The sequence below is a fragment of the Dipodomys merriami genome, unplaced genomic scaffold (genome assembly GCF_024711535.1).
Source record: "Dipodomys merriami isolate MVZ:Mamm:240054 unplaced genomic scaffold, mDipMer1.0.p SCAF_634, whole genome shotgun sequence".
In the NCBI taxonomy this organism is placed as follows: domain Eukaryota; kingdom Metazoa; phylum Chordata; class Mammalia; order Rodentia; family Heteromyidae; genus Dipodomys; species Dipodomys merriami.
In genome coordinates this window covers 477,536-502,528 of record NW_027206218.1, presented here as the reverse complement: position 1 = coordinate 502,528, position 24,993 = coordinate 477,536, and the positions used below count along the sequence as shown (strand labels likewise).

Genomic DNA, 24,993 nt, shown 5'->3' with positions numbered 1-24,993 from the left:
TATGCCCTGGAAGGGTCAAACAGTCAAGTGAAGACAGACACATAATTTTTTGCCTTAAATTTATTTAAGTTAGAGCTGTTAGGACACTAAAAGATTAAGGCCTTGGAGATAATATTGTTGTCTGTGTTACGGTTGATATGATTATTGCTCCCTTCTGCACCCTAACAGTAAGGGAGTTACATACACAGTGACAACTATGTATACAAACAATACCTCATGTTAATGACTAGATTATGCCATAGTTTGTGCACATACATCTAACCACTGACCAAAACCCTGTAATAAAATGAATATAAAGCATATTAAGAAGGATTTTGGGATCCAGAACAATGAGCCTTCTGATCCCCAGGTGTCTTCTTTCCTATCCCTCTCTGTGATTTCTCAGTTCTTTGTCCAGGTATCCCATCATCTGTGCTGTTCTATTGTTGCAGTTAGTGACAGTACTGATATTCAGAACACCTCAAAATAAACTGTGGAAACACACTTTCCCAACTTTTCTTTTTCCAAAGAAGATCCTCAACAGTAATGATATGAACACCTCTAAACAAACTGTTGATACACTTTTTCCCAAAGAAGATACATAAAATTATATGAGCATCTGTACATTTCTGGAGTATTGTTACTTCTGCTAATATAAGAGATGGATAAGTGTCCCTTTTATACATTTGGTATGTGGTTTTGCATAAATTTTCACAAAAATATATACATTGTGAAATAATATGATTTATTTCATAGGTCACAAACTGACTGGAGTGAATGACCCTAAAGTCTTATCTCAGTTGCCTGAATCAGACTTAGATTAATCTGAATTGGTTAATTATTAATATTTCTCCATGAAACTCAACAACATAGAATGAAGTTTGAGGGTCGGGTCATCCCATACCTCTAAGGTTTATATGTGTATTAGAGTAATACACACCTACCCTGCTCACTGCTCACACTCATTGCACACAGAAGTGTTATAATTGTCTTCAGATCAGAAATATGCTAGAGCCTAAAGTAAAATGAGATGAGCTGTACATTCTCAACGCAAGAGGGAGGATCACCCCTGCAATTTTTCTCAGTGGAGAATACTTCCTATAACTTTTACTGACTTAGCTTCGACTCTGTACACTACCATTATTAGGGAGGGTCACACTGAATATGCAGCAACAATACTGCAGCAACCTTAGCTGCCTTTGAATTGTACCTCCAATGTTGAGACCAAGGTCAATCCTGCAATTTAATCACATATTTAATGACATCTGATCATTTCAAGCCCTGGTTTAAAATCCAGCTATCAATGCTCTTACCAGTGTGAAAGGTCTCACTCATTTAGGTTTTTTGTTTATCTTCTTGTATTTCAGATACTGATTAGATGTTGGTTTTTGAGATCGAGCTTTTAGTTTGCATTTGATTTGTGGAGGTGTTAGTGATTCCAGGTGAACTGCATATATTGTAATGTAAATAATTTGATGTTTTGACATATAAATTTAATTTTGGCAATTGAGGAAGTGAATACACATCACTTACAAAAGTTTCTTTATATGTGTTAGTATTGCTTTATTGTGAACTTCCTTAAAAGCAGTCATAGTAGCACATATCCTTAATCCCATCTCTTCTGTCACTGAGACAAGGCTTGAAACGTCTAGATCATTTGTCACTTCATAGTGAGAACCTTTCTACAAAGAAGGGGGAGAGAATAGCAAAAAGAGCAAATTAACCTACCATCAGTTTTGTTATATATTCCTTACACTTTGTCATTAAGACCACCATAATAGTACTTTTTATTATTCCTTACAATGCTCTTTCCCTGTTCTGAGCTATCCTTTATGGGTCTAAAAGAAATTAGAAATATACTTCAGGAAAGTATTAAGCATATAATATGCAATGTTTGCCTAAATTGTCTTGTTATTGGAAAGACACTTGTATTTTTTATTCTGGTAACAAAGATTATAAACTAAGTTACAATTGTATTCCAGATGGAACACAGACTAGAAACATGAAGGGCAGCACTAAAGAATGCTACTGGTACCACTAATATAGTAAATAAATTTAGGCAAACCTCCTTCAGAATAAAAGCCACAGGACAGCCCCAACATTACTTTCATTGTTTCATGTGAAGAATAGAACATTTTTTTTAGTAAAGACAAATTTTCACAGATATTACCATCAATTGGGTAAATATTTCTGAAGGCATTCAGAAAGGATGCTGTGACCATGGTGAGAGAAGCAGATTTATCTGGGACTTATTCAAAACACCATTCCAAGCACTGCACCTGCACTAGAGTATTTATAGTCCTCATGACAGTTCTGCAATTTAGGAAAGGAATTCAATATATCACTCAAAAAGACCTAGCCAACAAGGCCAAGCAAATTTCCCAAGTACCTAAGACTGACCATAATTCAAATCCAGTTTTCCACACGGCATATCTGAGGCAATTTTTTAAATGTCACATTCATTACCTTTTAAGAACTATGGAGTAGATGAAGCCACATTATCTTCTTCATTATGGTTATAATGGCAACAAAATTGCTACAGAATATAAATATTTTTAAATGAAAAGGGTATGGGTAATGACTTTGTATCAAATGATCTTTGTATCAAATAAAGATCGGTTTAATTTCTAGAGATATAGCTGAATGAACATCATACAGCTTTCAATGTTTGTGGAAGTAATTGGTGTAATAGTTTAAGGAGTAACAAATCCATGTCAACGACACCTATGCTTATGAACACAGGCTTTTATCATTAAGTACCTTGAATGCACATGGAATAGTTTGTTAGTGATATATAATCCAAAAGGAATATTTTTTTGTGAATAGGTACTTTGTTGTACTAAAAAAATCTATTCACTGTTCTAAAACATGTATTAATTTAATGGATAGTATTGTTATTACTATAATGTATGTATAATATATGTAATGTTATTATAATATATAAATGATATATGTATAGTATAATTACTGATATTCTATTACTACTATAAATTATATATGTATAAAATTTGTTTTATTATTATACTGTGAAGGATACAAGGAATGACTTTATTTAAATAAACATATTTGTATGTTTTAGGTGCATAAGTTATTTTTGTGCCAGTACTGAGGTTTGAACTATGGCCTGGTGTTTTCCTTGAACCATTTTGCTCAGTGCTAGCAGTTTACAACTTGAACCCCAGGACAACTTCATACTTTTTTCTTGGCTAATTGTCTGTATGAGTCTCAGAGTTATTTTCTGTTTGGGCTAGCTTCAAACAGCTATCTTCAGATCTCTACCTACTAAGTAGCTGTGATTATCCGTGGCATGTTCTTAAGTCATTATTATTGAGTGTTCAATAATATTTTGATATTTCATTTCTAAACCAATTCAGAATAAACAACTACTTATTGGGTAAAACTTTATTTTGCAACAGAAACTGTAAGGACCCTTACTTTAAAATCAGTTTTCAAAGGTATTGCTAGTATAATTCTTTGTCTTACAAGCAGAAAAATTACATAAACATCCCTATCTTAACCGTCTCATTTTCAACAGTATACAAACTACAATATAAACATTCATCTTCCAGAAATCACACCTCTCTAATTACATATTCACCTTTGATTATTCTCCACATGATTATGAACATCCTCTAAGATAGGCTAAACTTATCCACTAGAGTCAGCCTACCACAGCAAACACATTGTAATACTTACTGAATAAATTTGCTTGTCCTCATCCTTATCAGATTTGCAGCTACTTCAGTAAAGAGTATTTTCTGCTGCTTTGCTTGTAGAAAACATCATCCTGTTCTATCTTCCAGCAAAGAAACTGTGGTTGGCAGGCTTGAGAACTGTTAGATTCAGAGGTTCTTTAGTTTTGAATTTTTCCTTTTCTTTCTTGGTAGGTAAGTTGGAATAAGAAAAAAAATTAAGCAGTGTAATTTAGTTTAAATGAAAAGACATTTATTTGAAAATGTATATGTCTGAGTCAAGCAGAAAAGTTCAGATAAGTTGATGTTAGGAAAATGAACCCTAAGATATGTATTCAAATGTTTTTTTCTTTCAGGTGATTGTTTCTAACACATTTATAAGATTATTTCTTTCTTGCTTTGTATGTCCCTCCCTCATGGTATAACCCCTGCTTTCACTGTATTTGAGGTTGGTATAATTTGTGGAGGGGAAGGGAAAAAACAAATCGTTTAAATAGGTATACAGGTGGATTCATTGCAACAATGAGATGTACAAGTAGTTATGTGGAAAAACGAACTTTACAACTTTGATGGGTGGGGAGACTAGGATTGGGGGAGGGGTGAGGGGAGGATGGGAAGGGATGGGAAAGGGAAACAAAGGAGGAGGCTACAATGCATGATTGGAAATGTACTTATTATCTTGACCATGTAATTGTAACACCCTCTGTACAGTATTTTCACAATAAAAATGAAAAAGAAAGAAAAGAAAGAAAATACTACAAGTTATTGTTATTTAAATTAATTTTTAATTCAAAAAGAATAGGGTTGGGTTTAGTGGTGCTTGACTTACTATTTAGAAGGCTGAAAGTTGAGGATCATAGTTTCAAGACAGACAAGCTAAAATGGACCATGGTACTCACAGAGAAGGTGAAATGGACTATGGTACCCTTACCTTCAACTAAGAACCAAAAAGCTAAAGGTGGATCTGTGGCTCAAATGGAAGAATGCCAACCTTGAGCAAAAAAGAAAAGCAAAAGGACCTGAAATTAAGTCCTAGCTCTAGCACATAGATAATATATATATATACATATATATATATATATATATATATATACACACACACTATATGTATATATATGTATGTCAATATGTAAATTATATATGTATATGTATGTATATATAATTATATAATAAATTATTTGCAAGTGTCAACTATATAAAAGCAAGCATTTAGTCTTGCTCTTAAAAACAGAATCATACACAATTATGAATCCCTGTGATTTATAGGAGCCAACATATATAGAAATGTAAATGACTAGATTAGGAAATTAATAGAATGATTTTTGTTATAGAATAGACTGTATGCACAAGATTAGGCAAATGATACTAAGTCTTATAGTACAAGAAATCGCATTTAGATATGGACTATGCCACTCAGTAAACAGGTTGATCAGGAAAATATGATAGCTATATGCATATAAATATGCATATGTGTGTATAAACATTCACAGTGGAATTTTATTTATCCATTATAAAGAATGATAATGCATCATTTGCAAAGAAAGGAAAGAAATTGGGGGAAATCATGTTAAGTGAAATATGGGAAGAAAGTCAAACCCAGGGAGATATGTTTTCTTTTATATAGGAAGGTAGACATGATCAGGATCAATACAATATGCACACTTTGGGGTGGAATCCAAGTATACACCTAGTTATGAACTGAAATATGGTTGGTTCAGAGAATTTAAATAATGTAATTCCTTAGACTAGCTAACTAACCTTCCAACAAAATAAACACCAGGAATCAAGTACTCAGAAGTAGGGCTGGGATCAAGGTAGGGAGAAATAGATATATGAAGCAATAAAGTGGGGATAAATGCAATGATCTAACTTAATGCATATCCCATAAAATGAAGAAATTGAGGAAAAGTTGGTAGTGAGAGCATTGGGGAAAATTATGAAAGAGGTGACATTGATCAAGATCCAGTGTACTCATGTACTCATGAATTGAATGTCAACTCCTATGTACATGTTGAAATCAAAATAAACTTTAAAAGCCCAATATTCGGTATGCTTATGGAAATATTACAGTGATGGTGGTTCTCTGAATAACTAACCAAGAACGAAGAGTTCAAGAAAGTAAGTAGCAGAAAGGAAATCATGTTCAGCTGGGGAAGAAGTTTAAGATGGGGCAGATTAATGAAAACAGGAAGGGATAGCAAATACAATCATAATATTAATGATACATATGTAAAAATGGAACCAGGTAACTTGGAGGATGGGTAGTGTTGGGAAAGATGGGGTAGATCAATGTAACACTAATCAAGATGCATTATACTAATAAACTCATTGAATTGAAACCTCTTTGCACAACAACTTTATGATAAATACAAATGAATGAAAACAAACACAAGAATTGAATTTGTATTCCATTTCTTATAGCACAAGTAATATATAGTAAGCTATAATTTGGACAAAATACAAAATTAATAAACTACATGACAAAATAGGAAACTGGAAATATGGGTAATATTGCCTTTGGAAATATACATGCCTTATACATTTCAAAAATATCAATATTGTGATTACTTCGATTTTCTTTTGAAAATAAAGTGATCTATAAACTTTGACACACGATTATCATAATGTTTAATAATACATAATTTAGCTAGATTTCCTAAGAAAACCATTTTTATTTATCTTATATTATAAAATATAAGGAACTGTTATGACACCACTATACTGTAACACAGATACTGAAGGTTCGCTCTTAAATCGCTCCACAGGAGACTGTTACATATAAGCTGCTACAAGTTGCAAAATCCCAAATATAAGTTAAATTACTTAGAAGGAAATGGTAGGAGGACAATTATTATCGTTCACAATCAATATCAGCCTTGGACATCCTGAAAGAGAGTAAGTCAGAGACAAATGTGTTTGTTTCACCAGGCCTCTACTTCCAAACTAGAAGTGTTGGAAAGACCCATCATGTCAACCTACTACTAAAAGCCAGACCACTAGATAGTCAGATCCTCTAAGACTCCTACATGGAAGACTATCTCTGACCCGCATGCTCTTCTTTTCACCAAAGAAACAGTGCATTTAGTAATTTATGTTTTTTGAATTTAGATAATGAATGAACATTTTTCATACAAATCAAGTTTGAAATACCTTTGATATATTTTCCCATGCTTAAAACTAGCAATACAATAAATAATAGTAGCCACAACTTGGAACTTTTATGCATCAATGGAAAAACAATCTTGAAAAAATGGATTCTGGGAAGAACCTATTAAATCCAGGGATGCATCTATTTTACACACAATTGTTCAAGTGGAAGGAAGGCCAACATAGTTTCATTAAAGTAAGAATTAGTCAAAGGTCTGCACATCCACACTTAAAAAATATTATATTTGTTTTAAACTTGCTGATTGTACTCTAGGTAGACTTTGTAGACTTGGTTATTGTTGACAGACAAAATCTACTTGAGTGAGACATAGGAACCTTAAGCAAGACTTCCTGATAAAGCACATGGTAAGTTAGAAGAGGAAACCAGAGTCAAAAAATGAAACTTACTTTTTGTTGGTCACAGCGCATGAACTCAGGGACTGAGTACTGTCCTTCAGCTCTTTGGTTCAAAGCTAGCCCTCTCCAACTTTGGTACAGAGTACCACTTCTGATTTTTTGTTGGGTAACTAGAGAGAAATCTCATAGACCTTCTTCTCAGGCTAGCTTAGAACCCCCATCCTCATATCTCCGTCTCTTGCATATGTAGGATTGTAGTTATAAGCCATCAGTATCCACCACCCCCAAACGGAAACGTTTGAGATTCTAATAAGTTCAATTTTCAGTGAAAACCTCAAAAAGTATGGCAAGGAAAGACCTCCTAGAATTGTTCTTGCTACTAAAGAATTGAAGCTACAGAGTGAGCAACCAGGAAGTTGTCTGTTTGTATAGATGCAAGTCTAGAAGGGTGCCATTAATTTCAGTTATTTTTTTCAATATGATGATCTTCAGTACAAACCTGAACTTGTTGTCACAATGCATCTACCTCTTGGCATGAGCTGAGCCTGGACCTATTCTACCTCAAATGCAAGAGATGCAAAAGAATAGCTCACAGTTTTGGAATGAGTTTCATCAATGTACACCAAATATGCATATACTTCAGTCGAGTTGACCATGCAGATGAATCTGTTTTTCTAACCTTCTTCCATCTTCTATCATTCACCAGCTTTTGATGAATCTCATTTTGTACCTCTTTATTCAACTTCTCAAGATAATTTCTTATTAAGCTTCTAAAATTGTCTTTTCCCCCAATTGTTGCCTTCTTAACATTGCCTCAAATTATAAACTATATATGATTGTCCTGTATGTGTTTACTGATATATTTAAATTTTGGTCTACCATCCACATATTATAGGATATCTTTAACCTGCTATAACTGCTCTGAAAATCATTATGGAGGTTCCTCACCAAAGCAAAAACACAATGCCATAAAACCAAGTGAAATTAAAATTGTGTATATCCAAAAATATTTTTGAAATGAAATAGTAGAAGCATTCACTTCTCTTATATCCCAGTATATGTTTATAGCTATGAATATTACATTTTCTTTATTCCCTCTTTCTGGTACACCTAGGTGGACTGCAGAGATTGATTGTTATGAATGCTCCTGCCATGAACATGGATATTCATGTTGAATCATATTCCTTCAATATGTATCCAAGTTGTTGTAAAGGTCATTAAAATATGTGTCTTTTTTGGCATTGTGTAAACTTCCATTCTGAGCTGCTTATGGGTTGCACTAGTTTATAATGCCACACAACTGAATATTCCTGATTTATTTCAACCTCTCCAGCATTTGTTTTTATTTGTTTGAGTTGTGATAAGTATTCTGATGTGTAATATGGAATCTCAGTGACTTTTTGATACATATTTCCTTTGTGGATAAGAATTTCAAATATTTCATTTATTTATTAAACATTTATATTTGTAATACATTCCTAATCAGTGACTTTCTTTTTTTTTGTTATTTGATCAATTTTTAAGTTTTAGAATTTGTGATTTTTTTTCCCATTCCAACTATTCACCTTAGTAAAAAAAAATTATCACTACAGTGCACAATTTACTAAAATCAAGCGATTGTACATTTATAACACTGTTTTTGTTTTGTTTTTTTTACAACCAGACAATTATTTCAATAAAGACGCCCAACTTCTTTCACTAGAAAGATAGATTGAAAGGATAGTATCTCATATTAGCCCTAAGCTAATCTCAGAATTACCAGTCACAGGGAAGGCCCCAAGAGTTGGGCTAAGTAAAATGCACTTACACAGTAAAAACAGCATTTCAAGTGATCAAAGGGCTTCATAAATTTTTTAAAAGGCACCACCTTCAACAAGCAAATGGTGCAGTTCACAAGCAGACCATAGGAATCTGAACATCCAGAAGATCCAAGGATAAAAGTATACAGAAGGGGGGCTGAGAAGGTGGTTCAGTGGTAGAGCGCTTGCCTTGCATGCCTGAGGCCCTGGGTTCGATTCCTCAGCACCACATAAGAAAAAAGAAAAAAGCCGGAAGTGGCGCTGTGGCTCAAGTGGTACAGCGCTAGCCTTGAGCTGAAGAGCTGTGGGACAGTGCCCAGGCCCAGAGTTCAGGCCCCACAACCGGACCCAAAAAAAAATTTATAAAGAAAGACAACTTTAGAACGTTGACTCAGAATTGGGGGGGGGGGACAACCACTAGATACCAAAACTCAATGCTGAAGTGAAGAAGTGTTTTACCCCAAACCTCAGCTGTGTTTGATTCTCTCACATCACACAGACACAGACACACACAGAGACACACACACACACAGACACAGACACAGACACACACACACACACACACACACACACACACACACACACCCCTCATGTACACAAAGAACCCTAGGGGCAGTTGTTTCTGGGACAGTGAAGCTTTTTTATTCTTCCTTTTAGATAATCAAATGTGATGTTGTGGTTGGCTTCACAGCCACCCCACACCTGAGCAGGAGGGAAAGGATTCCTGAGACTGCAGGATGGCCTTGTGTACCCCTGGCTTCCTGTGTAAGATTGTAGTTCGTGGACCCCTAGGCCAAGCTGAACAGCGGGTACAGTTTGGCTGGAGGATGGCACCCCAGAGCTCTGCATGCATGCATGGGAAGCCCTGTGAGCATGTCTGGGATGGCCTTTCAGCAGTGTGGAGAAGTTGACACCTGTAGTTGGACATGGCAGCAGGCAGGAGAATAGCAGGAATCCTAAAGACAGGAGAGGCACAGGAGTGAATGCGCTTTTCCATGGAGAAACCTAGACTACACGAATGAAGTTCCCAGCCCACACAAAACGGCCACCGCTCAGGTCCCCAGATGCCCTATCTGGTCTTGTCCACAAAGCCTGGTCCTGATCTAGAGCTGGAACCTCCCCGGCTGTCCTGGGCTCAGTGCCGCAGGAGCAGTGAACTCCAGATGTGCTTCCTACGCCCAGTCATTGCAACTCAATGATTATAGTCACAATTCTTCTTTCCCTGGTATCCTAGTTTCTGCTACTCTGTTCTACTACCCATAATTCATAGTACCATGGCTCCAGCCACCTGATTCCCTGACACCCCTGACACTGATACTCCATTCCCTAAGTAAAAAAGTGCAGAGTGGGCACAGCCAGTCGACTTTGGTACTCCTGGCATCTTTCAGGCACATTGGGACCAATTATTCCTCAGGTATTTAACATGAGCTACTAACTGCAGGTGGAAAGGGAAAAAAGTTATACGGAGGTGACTAAAATGTAGAGTCATCAACATATCATCGGTTGCTAGGAAAAGAAGGCCTTAAGGTAAAAGTTAATGAGAAGAGAAAATTTTACAAAGAATATTGGGGATGATGAAATAGGTTTAGCTTAGTCTCATACTAGTGATCTGATTTATTTTATGACACAGATATGCAACTTTTGCATTTTAAAAATTGATGAAGATGCATATATGTGGTACTTATATTAATTTATGGAATAGTTGCATATAATTAATGCTATTCAATATTTTATGTTCTATGATAGTTAACTCATGAGTCTACCATTGTCAATATGAATTGAGCTATTAACAAATGGAATTTCACTGTCAAATACTACAAGGAGATTACTGGTGCTAGTACCGAAATGAAAGCTAGTAAAACTGAATAAAGCTACAAGTTTGAAAGGAGGGGGTAGTGTTAAGGACTTCTTCACCATGGAATCTGGGAAGACTAGAATGTGTTTTCTTGAAATACTTGTTTTTTTAACCTTGTTAGAAATCAGAACATTATTATTTATTCTTGCTTTTTGGGACCTTTTTAGTGAATGGTTTACAAAAAATTATCAACATGACTTTGAAAATTCACTGATGTGAATTATCAGATGAACATTATATGCAAAGCTTCCCTGAGATGCAGGCAAGCTGGATTCCTTTTCTATTAAATTAATGAAATAAGCTTAGTTTTGAATGGATGGACAGTCCATGACATTTGTTCCCAAACAAGAAAAGTTACAGGAGAAAATAAAAGAGAAAGGAGACCCAAGCCTCCTGAAATTAGCGGAAATATATAGAAATATAATTTAAAAAATCATGGTTCAAAGTAAACCATGGTTTTAAAGGTTGAAATAATATAGTTAATATATATTGCTGTAATAAAACATAATATTTCTATGTTCTGGTTCTGTTTATATCACTGAAGGAAAATATTAGAAAATAGAAAGTATATGTGGCACATGTTGCTTCCGGTCCCAAGAAGGGGAGTGGAACTTCTGAATGTGTGTCCTGGGAAGGTCCCCATCACCAGCCCACGAAGACCCATCAGAGGTCCGTGTGGTGACCTTGCAGGGGCTCCAGGGTACCACAAGGATACTGCATTGTATCTCTAAAGCCTTCACCTTTGTACTACACTGAGATTTAGGGAGTAAGAGGGTAATGGGGCTTAGAAAAAGAGTTGTGATATTCTAAGAGAATACCTAAAACACCAGTCCACAAATCCACATTTTCAGTAAGGTACCTTTCTACCTGAATATAGGAAAAATACAGTGAACCAAAGAAAGTGGGCCCTAGAACTAAGCAAAAGTTACTAACCAGATATGACTGAGGCAAGCAAATTTAACCTAACACATAAATATGCAAAATCTGCACTGTTTATATGAATACACTTGGAAACAAAATGCAATAGAAGATAGATACCTTGTATTAATACTTACTCAGCTAGGCCACGGTGGCTCGTAACTACAGTCCTATATAGGAAAATTGAGCTTTTGTGAATAACAAGTATACAAGATTCCATTTCACAAATAACCAGGAAAAGATTAGCTGGACCGGCACTGGTGATACATACCTGTAATCCTCCTTACTCAGGAGGCTGAGATCTGAGGATCGTGGTTCAAAGCCAGCCCAGGGAGTAACGTATGTTAGACTCATCTCCAAATAACCAGTAAAAAAACCGGAAGTGGCACTGTGGCTCAAGTGGTAGAGCACTGGCCTTGACTTGAAGAGCTCAGGAACAGCGCCTAGGCCCAGAGGTCAAGCCCCATGACCAACAAAAAAAGCTAGGTTGGAAGCACGACTTAAGTGGTAGAGTGACAAGCAAGCAAGCTGAATCCTTGAGTTCAAACCCTGGTACAAGCTAACAAGGAAGGAAACATATTCCCAACATTTTCTTTTCATGAAGGGAAGGAATGAGGTGGTTGTTCCATCAATCTTATCTAGGGAAATAATCAGTGATCCTTCTGGCAATCCCCAAGATGACAGAACCGATATCTTCTCTTTTTAAGAGAAGTTCTCTCTTCTCTCTCTCTCTCTCTCTCTCTCTCTCTCTCTCTCTCTCTCTCTCTCTCTCTCTCTCTCTCTCTCTCTCTCTCTCTCTCTCTCTCTCTCTCTCTCTCTCTCTCTCTCTCTCTCTCTCTCTCTCTCTCTCTCTCTCTCTCTCTCTCTCTCTCTCTCTCTCTCTCTCTCTCTCTCTCTCTCTCTCTGTGTGTGTGTGTGTGTGTGTGTGTGTGTGTGTGTGTGTGTGTCCATTGTGGGCTTGAATTCAGAGGCTGGGAGCTGACCCTGAGTATTTTTGCTCAAACTAGTGCTCTACCAATTTGAACCAAATTGCCACTTTCAGTTCTGGTGGTTACTTCAAGATAAGCATCTCATGGACTTTTCCTGCCTGGGCTTGTCTTTGAATATCAATTCTCAGATCTCAGCCTCCTGAGGAGCTAGGATTATAGGCCTGAGCAACCTGTGCCCAGCTAAGGGAAGTCCCTAACAGGATGATCATCTGAATGCCAATGAACGATTCCTACCATTCTCTGTCTGATGTACTGTTAGACTCAAATTTTGTCTGAGTACTTACTAATAAGTTGTTTAACCCCTGTGCTTCCATGTAAGAAAGTTAACAGTTAACTGCTCAGAGCAATCCAGAGTTCAGTGAATTAATACACAGAAGTTCTATAAAGAGAAGATGTTGGCACACAGTAATACTTAGGAAATGTTATTTTTTATAACAAAATACAAGTAGTGACAGTTATCCTCACATATTATTGAACATATGGGACAAGGAACATTTCAACTTCCTCTAAGGAAGCAACATCAAAAAAGAAGAGCAACTGTGATTGTCAGTAAAAAGAAAACAGTATCCATCTAGAATTTATATAACTGAGAAGTGCACATTATATATTATTGAAAGCAGCAATGTTAAATCAGTATTAGGCAAGACTGAGATCAGCCAGTGTTACTGTCATTTGATATAGTTTTTCCAACTTTCAAAAGCTTGACAAGGGAGTACAGAAACAAGGATTTCTCAGCATGGTTGTCCAACGTGGCTACTCTATAGGGCAGCACCAGGAGTTCAACTAGATGCTTAGTAACAGCTATAGTCAGCAGAGATTTGTTGACTAGACCTCATGGAGATTGCCATCTCTCAGATAGATCACACAATCGTTAGTCTTTTATGAATGCTACAGTATCTCCATAAATATGAAGGTTAGGATGATGTTATAATTCATTCTGTTACTCACCCTTATATCACCCAACTATATATAAATGTTCATTGGTTCAGAAAGAATATTATGTGTTCCCAGAGGTATCCAGTTCACATAATTTCCCAACATTCATATAAATTTATATCTCTTTAGACAACTCATGGCTTAATTCATCATATTAAATATTAATCCTATTTTTCCAACATATTTTGTAGTTTTTGTTAAGAAAAATAGAAAAAGAGATAGGAGCAGGTTGGACTCTCCATCTTTTCAAAAAATATTTACAATATTTAATATACAAAAAGTAATAAGAATTAAAGATTAATTTTATAGTTGTTTTCCTTACTCTGATGTCTTTGTTTTTAATGGTTTCCTTTGTACAATTTAAATCTATTGTGTTATCCTATTTATTTAGGTCTGATACTTAAAAATGTTGTTTCTTCTTTCCTTGTATATAATTCAGTGACTGTGAACTCAGTTTTTCTCAGGTTTTCATGTGTTTTAGCCTTTAAAATTTTTCAGAAGTTTAATTTAGAAGTAAAACAGAAAGATCCTTGATAGAAGTCAGTACTATATTTTCATGTTTAGTCATTCTCAGAAAGAAAGTCGTCAATGAAAATATGTATTATGCAAAGTTATGATATGCTTGAGTGTCAAATTTCTGTACAAACTGGGGAGATGTTTAGGTTATTATGAAAACTGACATGTGCCATGCATTCACTTGATTTCAATCTCCTCCCACTCCAATCAGTGCCAAATTAAAACATCCTTTCTCTCCCACATCATCTGAATATTTCATATTTCTGATTTTATATCAAAACATACAAGTAAAAGAAGTGAAGTGAGAACATCATGTGTAATAAATAAAAGGATATCTGCTAATCATTTAGGTAATATAACCAATTTCCAACCTCAAAACAAAATTGTTTCTTATAGTGGCATGCAAAATTCAATATATTCTGGCCAGATACAATGGATTGAGGCTTATGTTTGTTTTTTTTTTGTAACACTCAGGGACTTTTACATGCTAGACAAGAGTTCTACCACCATGCCATACCACCAGCCCACAGGGAATAACCCTTGCTTTCATTGTATTTGATGTTGGTATGAATTGTGTAGGAGAAGGCAAAAACAACCCATTTAAATAGGGATACAGGTGGACCCATTGCAACAATGATATATACAAGCCATTATGTTGAAAACTATCTTTACAACTTTGGCCGGGCAGAGGGGCAAGATGGGAAGGTCTAGGAAGGGGAAACAAAGGAGGAGGCAACAATGCTTGATAAGAAATATACTCATTACATTTCCCATGTAATTGTAACCCCTCTGTATGATATTTTCACAATAAAATCTTTAAAATAGAAAAGAAAAAAGAATGTAGTAAATCTTAAAAGCTGATATAAACTTATAACAGCTCTTACAGCCTCACCCACTCCTTGTCGGCTGGTGGTATGGCATGGTGGTGGACTCTCCATCTTGACAGGCTAGGACTACTTACTGAGAATCAATAAGGGGCAACCAAACTTCCTGGAGGAATGGAGGCTACAAGGAGGTGGGGTTGGAGGTGGACTTTTGTGGAGTCTCAGTCAGGGGGCAGAGGTTATCAAGGAGGTTATCAAAAGGCTATTAGGGCTGAGAGATGGGGACATTCAATCAGCTCACAGTGGAATGTTGGAGGCCAGGCTTGGGTCAGACTGCCCTGCCTGCACATCAAGTCCACACATACCTGGGTTTTGCTTGGTGTCCATATGCACCTGGGACAGTAGGGGGGTGGTCAATCTTTCATATTCCATCCTTAGGTATATAAGAAGTTTGGGACAAGACGGGAGAAGTAAGTCCTTAATATAGGTCTTTGGATAGATAAAAGGATTGGGCTGGAAGAAGAGATCAGGAAAGAGTTGTTATACTCTTCTTGGAGATCCTTCATCTGGTCCTATTGGGGATTTATTATCCAAACTGTTCTGTTTGGAATTTATATTCCATTTGGGATTTTCTAACTGAGGTATCATCCTAGTCGTGAACTTCCCTTTGCTTTTCTTTTGTCAGTCATAGGGCTTTAACTCTGGGCCTAGGTGCTGTCTCTCAGCCCTTCAGCTCAAGGCTACTTCTCTACCACTTGAGCCACAGTGCCACTTCCGGTTTTCTGGTGGTTAATTGGAGATAAGTGTTTCATGGACTTTCCTGCCTGAGCTGGCTTTGAATTGTGATCCTCAGATCTGAGCCTCCTAAGTAACTGGGATGACAAGAGTGAGCCATCAGTGCCCGGCTTTGGTCTTGCACTTCAGATGGGGTCAGGGATGAAGTACTCCTGAAAACCAGGAAGGACCCGGAGGTGGGAGGGGTGGGAGGTGAGTGATCATGGGAGAAATGTGGAGTTATGAGAACAAAGCAGCTTCCCATCAACTTTGAATAGCAAATTAATTCTTCTGATAATCACCAATCATTGTGGCCTTTTTATTCTTATAAGTCACAGTGATAACATTGTTATTTCTATATCTATATCTATATCTATCTATCTATCTATCTATCTATCTATCTATATATCTATCTATCTATCTATCTATCTATCTATCTATATATATATATATATATATATATATATATTCACAGTGATATTTCTATAGTGCTAACCAGATGCTAGGCATTATGTGTACATTCTCTCCCTTACACATACACACACTCCTTATAACAACTCTGTAGCATAAGTACTGTATTATTACCATTTTACAGATGAAGAAAACAGAACTACTGAAGAAAGATTAAATAAATTTTCCAGTCTGGTGAGTGGTGGAGCTACAATTTGTACTCAGCACTCTGCATCCAAGTCTATGCTCTTTAGACACGCTTCCTTAAAAGTTCTAATGGTTTGAAGGTGAAGATGAGTGGAAGAAGTATAGAGAACAGGAAATCAATACTTGTGAAAGCATGTCAGATGTGAGGATAGTAGGAGAGGACAGGTATATGTCTGAGATTAAAAATAGGAGACATGAGGTGAACCCAGGGAAGGCACGGGTGGAACTGCGGGTCCTATGGGGGAATGACCATGTAGGACTGTGTAGGTCAGGTCAGAAACTAAAAAAGAGAAGGAAATCACTGGGGGGAGGTATGCAGTGAGGTAGAGGGAACAGCAGTCTGAATGCCACTTTGGTACACAAGGTGAAAATGCAGGGAGCCATGTGACAGCCAGATGACTGTGCTGTTGGAGGTATGGTACAAATCACACAGAACAGAGGGACGGATTGAATTTTGGAGAGGGAGTCACAAAGGGAGTTCCATAGGTTATTCCTAGGCTTCTACTTTGTGGAAACAACTGAGGAGGCTCAGAGGCTTGTAATGAAAGTAATTTGCTAAATCCTGGAGATGTGGAGTACAAGGAATATATGGGATCAGGGAAGGTGGCCAGAATTATACTGAAGGAAGGACTCAGAGATAATTCTGGAGATATACATGACAGTTTAAGGCACAGGATACATAAGATCCCACAAACGGGCTCTAGAAGAAGAGAAGCTGAAAGAGATGGCATTTTAAAAGACCTACAAGGCAAGGATGAGCCTTTAAAGGAGATGTTGAGACACAGAAGGAAAACCAGTACTGTGATATCAGAAGCCAGTTAGAGGACATGTTTAAGAAATCAATAAAGTCCAATGATTCTGAGAACCAAGAAGACTCAGGTTGAAACATCCATTACATCAGGAGACATGGTGACAGCTTCCAGAACACAAAGAGGGCAAGAGTGAAGTGAGGAATGAAGATGGGGTATGTAAATGAAGAAAGAGTGCACACAACTCAGAAAGAGGGAATCATGAGAGAATGGAGGCTCAAGAGAAGGGTCAGCAGATTTCTGAGTGCCAAGCACCAGTGCCTCACACCTGTAAGCCTAGCTACTCAGGAGGCTGAGATCTGAGAACGACAGTTCGAAACCAGCCTGGGTACACAAATCCTTCAGACTCTTATCTCCAATTAACCAGCAAAAATAGCAAAACTGGAGGCATGGCTCTAGCAGTCATGAGCAAAAATCCAAGTGACAACACGCATCTCTGAGTTCAAGTCCCAGAACCAGCATGAGAATGACTGTGTTTAAACTGTTGATTCCAAGACCAGAGCAGGGAGAAATGAGATGAATACAGAAGGGAAAAACCTGACATATGAAGCTTCTATGAAGTAGAGAGAGAAGACCAAAAGCTCTAAGAGCTGTGAGAAGATGGGCTTTTACCAGGAAGGCAGGAATTTAGGAGATGAGTGGCTATAGACAGGTTTGTACCTTTGACAGGGAAAAAACTGTGAAGTTCCCATCTGATGACTCCCACCTTGTTTATCACACAAAGCTGCACAGGGAGAATGAAAGAGGAGGTGTGGGGCAAAAGGGAAAGGGTAGTGTCAGAGTTCTGAGTAGATAAGAAGGACTAAGCTGTAAGGTGGTAAAAGTGAAACCCTGAAACAGATTGCTATGTGGAACTGAGGACTCATTTTAGAATACTGGGGGTCAAGCCTTGCAGAGATTTCAAATGATTACAGTGCCTGCCTGTGGGTACAGGCACGTAGGACAACTGTGAGAAGTCATCCTGCTGGGGTTTGGCTAAGCGAGATCCCATACGAACTCCAAAGGAAAAGTGGACTTAAGGTATAAACCTGCTAGATACGGACCAGGCACCTAAGCAACAAGAAGTAAAGAGAGAAAAGAGGGACTTGGTGATAATAACAGGAACAGAAAAAAATGAGTTGAACAGCTACTGATGGAAAGAGGTGGGTAAAGAACAGAATATTTGAATTTAACCCATTAATTTCATTAAAACCCATTAGAAGTAGACACAAGTGGGTCATGCTTCATGTTAGCTCTTCAGAAGACAGATACAGAGGATTGCGGTTTGAAGCTGGCCCAGGCAAAAAGTCTACTAGACTCCATCTCCAAAATAACCACCAGAAACCAGGAGGTACAGCACTAGCTGTCAGCAAGCTGAGCAAGAGCTCAAGGCTCCAGTTCAAATCCCAGTACCTAAAAAAACCACTCATTAGCAATTGTGTAGATTTTAAGTCAAAGCCCAGCAAAATAAGAACCAGGAAATGGGTGCTAGTAAGAAGGGAAGGGGGAGGGGAGGAGAAGGAAGGGGTTGATGAAGGGGGAAGGTTGGAGAATGCAGGCAAGAATCCAAGCCACAGAATTGAGACATAATAAGGGAAAGGGTGTGTCAAAAGGGTGTGTGTGAAGATGTGACACAAATCAAGATGCAGAGTACACAAAAACAGCTTTGGTAAATTGCAAAACTTTCCATACATAACCTAGAATTAAGATAAGTAAAGGAAGGGGTGGCTTGGAGAATTGGGGGAGAATGCTGAAAAGGTAACATTGATCAAGACACATTGTATTCATCAACTGCTTTGTACAACTACCTAAAGATAACAAAAATATTTTTAAAAGGAAACTGAGAATGACTATGGTCATAATGCAAGACACAATGCTATCTACTGTTAAGACAGAAAAAAATGGGAATGCAAGTTTTAGAACCCAAATAAGATGATTATGCTAAAAAAATTACTCATTAGATAGCTTGAGCTGGATTGCTCCTTATTAATACATTAAGATGTATGAAAAGATTACAACCTAATGAGGAAAATACGTGAAACACCCTACTTAGTTGGAGACTCTTCATCCAGGACACACAGGGTCTCCTCCACTGAGTCCTCTTCCTTCAAGGCCATTAACTCCACGCCATTGAAAAACAGCAAAAGCCTCTGCAGTCATATGAATGCGTTTACACTAATGCTTTTACAACCATAAGATTGCAAAAGCAAATTTTAATGGCCCATTTCTTCTTTTTCTAAAAAAATGTTTTATTAAATTTTAAACTTAAGAGCATTGCACTGAAGCAAAATTTTCCTACTTATGCTTTCTGCATAGCTGAGATTACAGATGTATATCCCCATGTCTGGCTTGTTGATATTCAGTCTTTTCCCCCAGATAACCTCAAACCATGATCCTCCCAAGTTTCTAGAAATTACAAGTGGGGGTCACTGAGCTCAAATTTAGTGTCTTATTTCTTAAGTGTTTGCTTTTCAAGGAGTTATGTGCACATACAGTTGCCACAGTAAAATGAATTTTTCATCCATATAAATTTCCAGAATATGAAAATTAATTTTATCACTAGAAAATTCCATAAAATAAGAATGGGCTATATGCCAGGCAACAGTGGCTCATGCCTATACTCCTAGCTACTCATAAGGCTGAGATTGAGAATCACAGTTCAAAGCCATCCAGGCAGGAAAGTATGTGTGAGTCTTATCTCCAGTTAATCACGAGAAAACTGGAAATGGAGCTGTGGCTCAAAGTGGTAAAGCACTTGCTTTAATGCACTAGCCTACGTCCTGAGTTCAAGCCCTACAACCAAGAGAGAGAGAGGGGGAGGGAGAATGGACTATAAATAAATCAAAATTCTTATCTTAGAAAATTCCAGCTACTTAAAGGAGTCATAAACTGAGGTGTTCACACCTGTAATCCTAGTACTCAGGAAGCAGAGGACTGCAATTTGAAGCTAGTCCAGGCAGGAAGGTTTGTGAGACTCCAGTTAATCACCACAAAGGAAGTAGAATGGTGGCTCTAGAGGTAAAGCACTGGTCTTAAGCATCCAGGTCCTGAGTTCAAGCACCATGGTCAACATGAGAGACAGAAAGAGAGACAGAGAGAGGGAAACAGAGAGGACATCATAAATATTATTTTTTTGGTCAGTCCTGGAGCTTGAATTCAGGGCCAGAGCACTGCTTCTGAGCTTCTTTTACTAGCACTCTGCCACTTGAGACACAGCACCACTTCTGGTCTTTTCTGTTTATGTGGTACTAAGGAATCCAACACAGGACTTCATGCTAGCTAGGTGAGCACTCTACCACTAAGCCACATTCCCAGCCTCAACCATAAATATTCTTAAACTACAAGTATTAAAAATACTTCTTAAAAATAAGACTATGTTGGGCCTGGAACTACAGTAGAAGACCAACAAAATGCTGTGGCTTAAGTGACAGAGTGTTTGTTATAACAAGCCAAGTTCAATTCCCAACACTGCTGTAAAAAATTTACAGTCACATATGGAATGCAGCATTTTTTACAACCTGGTTCAGAAAAAAAATTTTCAGTGATGGCTTTTTAAGGTTTAAAAGTACATATAAATTATATTGCATTAATAAAATACATCTCAACTTAAATATTTTTTGTTCTAAGTATGTAGAAACAACATTCAATTTTTAAAAACACTCACAATTAAAAGAGGTATTCTTAAGGAAGGGACCCAAAGGTGCAATGAATGCCTCTGTGCCAGTGAACATATAAAATAATATTTATCAACAGGAATTTCAGGAAATTGCAACAAGTTTTTAATATATTTTTTCCTCTTGTTGATGAAGATGGTGTTTTTTTCTTTTTTCTTTTTGGTCTTTGTTTCTTGCTTTTTGCCTGTTTTTCCTTTAGCTGTCTTTGGTGGGTAATAGGAGGCAAAGCAATGGAAGAACCAATGGTGAAAAAATGCAGCAGTGGTACTCAGTAGACACTAACAGGAAAATGAACTGTGGAACTATACAATTTGTAGGTAGAGATGGGAGAGGGAAACGGAGATAACAAAGGAAGGGGTGAAATTGCCCCCAAAGAAAAAATTCATTACATGCTTATGAAATGGTAACCCTTCTATACAACTCTTTAATAATTAATAACAATTGCTGGGAAGGTGGATCAGTGGTAGAGTGCTTGCCTTGCATGCATGAGGCCCTGGGTTCAATTCCTCAGCACCACATAAGCAGAAAAAGTTGGAAGTGTTGTTGTGGCTAAAGTGGTAGAGTACAACCCATGAGCTGAAGAGTTGAGGGACAGTGCCTAGGCTAAGGTTACAGGCCCCATGACTGACAAAAAATTTAATAACAATTTTTTAACCTCACAGTTTCTTTTTGCCATGAACTTTGATAAAATTCTACTTTAGTTTTGTTTTTCTTTTGTTGTATGGGTTCCGAGTCTTGAATTTAGGGTCTCTCTCTCTCTCTCTCTCTCTCCCCTCGCTCAGCTTTTTCTCTCAAGGCTGGCACTCTATCACTAGAGGTACACTTTCACGTCCAGCTTTTTATTTTTTTTTCTTGTTTAACTAGAGATTCGAATATCTATCTCAGTTTCATTTGCCTGAACTGGTTTCAAACTTTTAATTCTCAGATCTCAACCTCCTGAGTAGCTAGGAGTATAGATGTGAGCAACAAGTCCCTTCCTTTAAAAAATTATTATATATTAGTTATACAAGGGGAGATTTTGTTGTGACATTTCCACACAATGTTATCCTTCTCCCTCTTCTTAAAACAATTTCAAAAAGTTTCAGTTTTACTTTGACAAAAATCTACTTAACCATATTCATTCTCTTTCCCCTTAGTTAGCCAACCTTCTTGCTAGTTCTCTGCCTCAGCCTCTCTCTCTCCCCCCAACTTTCCATTGATCAACAGTTTTCATGTTATGTTCATATATAATTATAATGTATCTCAAAATTATTCACTCTCTTTTTCCCTTTCCCTTCCCCTCTTAAACAGTCCTGTAGACTCAATTTGTAAATCTGCCCATATACACAAAGGTACAATCATGTCTATGAATATATATGCTCTTTAGGCCTAGCTTCTATATCGGAAACAAACACATATCTTGTGTTTTTTTTTATTTTTATTTTTAGCTTGGTTTATTATGATGTCCTCTGTTATATCCACTTTTCTGAGAGCGACATGATTTCATTTTCCTTCATGGCTGTGTAACATTCCATGGTACATCTATATTACTTCTTCTTTATCAGTTCAAGAAGATTCCAGGTGTCTGATTCCATCATTTGGCTATTGTGCACAGTGCTGTAATAAACATGAGTTATGCTGGCATCTTTCAGGTATATTGATATATTCTACTGACATACGCCTCATATTGGTATAATGGAGTCTTTGGAAGGGTCTGTTTCTAGACTGATATCCATAGTGGTTGCACTAGTTTGCATTCCCACCAAAAGAGTATAAAGATTCCTTTTCTAATTCATCTTACCACATTTTCTTGGTGGCTGTCATTCCAACTGAAGTAGATTTAATCTTATTGCAGTTTTAATTTGCATGTTCTCTATTATAGCTAAGGCTGTTGAACATTTCCTCATGACTTTATTAGCCATCTTTTTCTTCTTCTGAAAACTATGTAATTAGATTATTTCTGGGTTTTTTTTGCTGTCTAATTTCAGCCCTTTATATAGGATGGATATCAATCCTTTATTTGTTGAATAGCTGGCAGCCCTAGGAAACTCCAAATTGTCATTACAGTGTTTTCAGCATGAACAAGGGATGAACTGCACATCTCTTGGCTTTCACTTCCGCATGGATCCAAAGTTCACATGACAGCACTGACTGCACATTAGCTGATTAAAAACAACAGGAGGGCCTGGGGACTTGCTCAGTGTAAGAGAACTCATCTGGCAAGTGCAAGGATTTAAGTTCAGACCTCAGCTCTGAAAACTACAGAAACAATTAAACAACAATCAAACTCAAAACCACAAAAAGTGAGTCTTACCTGATGCTGGTGGCTTATACTGGTAATCTTAGCTACTTAGGAGGCGGAGATCTGAGGATTGTGGTCCAAAGCCAGGCTGGGCAGGAAAATCAGTGAGACTCTTATCTCCAAAAATCCAGAAGTGAAGACAAGGCTCAAGTGGTAGAGTGCTAGCTTTCAGCATAAAAGCTCAGGGTGAACACCCAGGCCCTATGTTCAAGCCCCAGATCCTTCACACATTAAAATGTCTTACTCTAAGACTGATTTATTAACTATCAACACCTAAATTCCTGTCACAAAGAAACCCAAAATGAATGCCAACACCACTCCTGGAAGCCCCACAAGTGACACAGCCACCTCTTCATACATACATATAGATATTATGTGTATATGCGTATATATGTATATCTAGATACATACATACAATTGAAGTAAGAAAAAGATCATTGAGAATATGGAATTCCAGATTGAGTAACCACTCAAAAAGTTTCTCTTCAGGTTCTATAGAAGAGAATGGTAGTAAAACTAATGTTACATTTGGCATTATTATTTTATACATTTGTCTTTTAGAACAGATACTCAAAGAAGTATAGTTCTGCCTGGCATTGTGGCACATGTCTGTAATGCTAGCATTTAGGAGGTGGCAGTAGTAAGCTAACAATTTAGAGACCAGCCTGGGACACAGAGAACTCCAGGTCACCGTGGAACTGTCTGTATCCAGAATAATACTAACAACAAATAAAAACAAGATTGCATAAAAACTTAGACTCTTTAAAAGAAGAAGAATAGAAGTACAGATGCATCAAGTTTCTAATTTATGGAAAGCTGGTCTTGCACAGTTCCTTGCTCTACATCATCCCTTACCCTACAGTAAATCCTACCACTTGGTCAGCAGACACCATGAAGGTCAACACCCCTGTAAAACCAAATACATACCTACTCTAGCAGAACTGGCAAAGATCGAAAGTATCATTAAACCATAAAGAAATGTCTAACAGGAGGAAGATACAGGAGAAACTTCTCTTGGAGCTGCAACCCACATCTACAAATGACTATAAAGTAAGAAGCAATACCAAGAAGCTAAAAGGACTCTGAAAGGTCTCCAAAAAGTATATAATATGTGGGAATTAAGAAAGCTTATTAAGACATACATAAATATGCCAGGCCATATACTTGTTTGGGCATCAACAAGTATGTAGACATCTGTCACAAATCATTAGCTAATATAAAATACGAAAAGATCCTTAAAAGCAGTTTCAAATCTAAATGCAACAGAGCAAACTTGTTTTAAAAAGTTATCACCTAGAAGCTGGGCACCGGTGACTCAGGCCTGTAATTCTAGCTTCTCAGGAGGCTGAGATCTGAGGATTATGGTTCAAAGGCAGCCCAGGCAAGGAAGTCTGTAAGACTCTTATCTCTAGTAAATCACTGAAAACTGGAAGTGGCACTGTGGCTAGAGTGCTAGCCTTGAGCTGAAGAGCTGAGGGATAGCACCAAGGCCCAGAGTTCAAGCCCCACAACCAAAAATATAAAGTTATCACCTAGGTCCTTCACCAAAAATATTATGTCAGTAAATCAAAGCCCCAAATCAGTCTCTGCTTAAGGATACATAATTATAAAGCATAATTCAGTGATCACAATTCTCAATAAAAGCAAATAAAGGTACATAGATTTACACTACATCGTAGGCTCTCAGAAGACACACATTCACCCCTTACCTGGTCTCTTTACCTAATCCCCAGGTACAAGCTCCATATCTACCTATGCAGTCTTCAGTTCTAATAGCTCTAGAGAAATGAATAGTATTCCTTTAAGC

At 37.3% G+C, this 24,993-nt stretch overlaps 1 protein-coding gene across 2 annotated transcripts in view; it reads right to left on the bottom strand.

The window, feature by feature from the left end:
- Positions 1–281: 281 nt before the first annotated feature.
- LOC138815291 (intracellular hyaluronan-binding protein 4-like) overlaps positions 282–24,993 on the bottom strand; it is a 43,562-nt gene continuing 18,850 nt past the window's right edge. For both annotated transcript variants that reach the window (XR_011368260.1, XR_011368261.1), the window contains 2 exons: positions 3,676–3,858; positions 282–1,661 (listed from right to left, as the gene is read on the bottom strand). The gene's annotated coding sequence lies outside the window, so the exon portion shown is untranslated. The remainder of the gene's footprint in view (positions 1,662–3,675; positions 3,859–24,993) is intronic.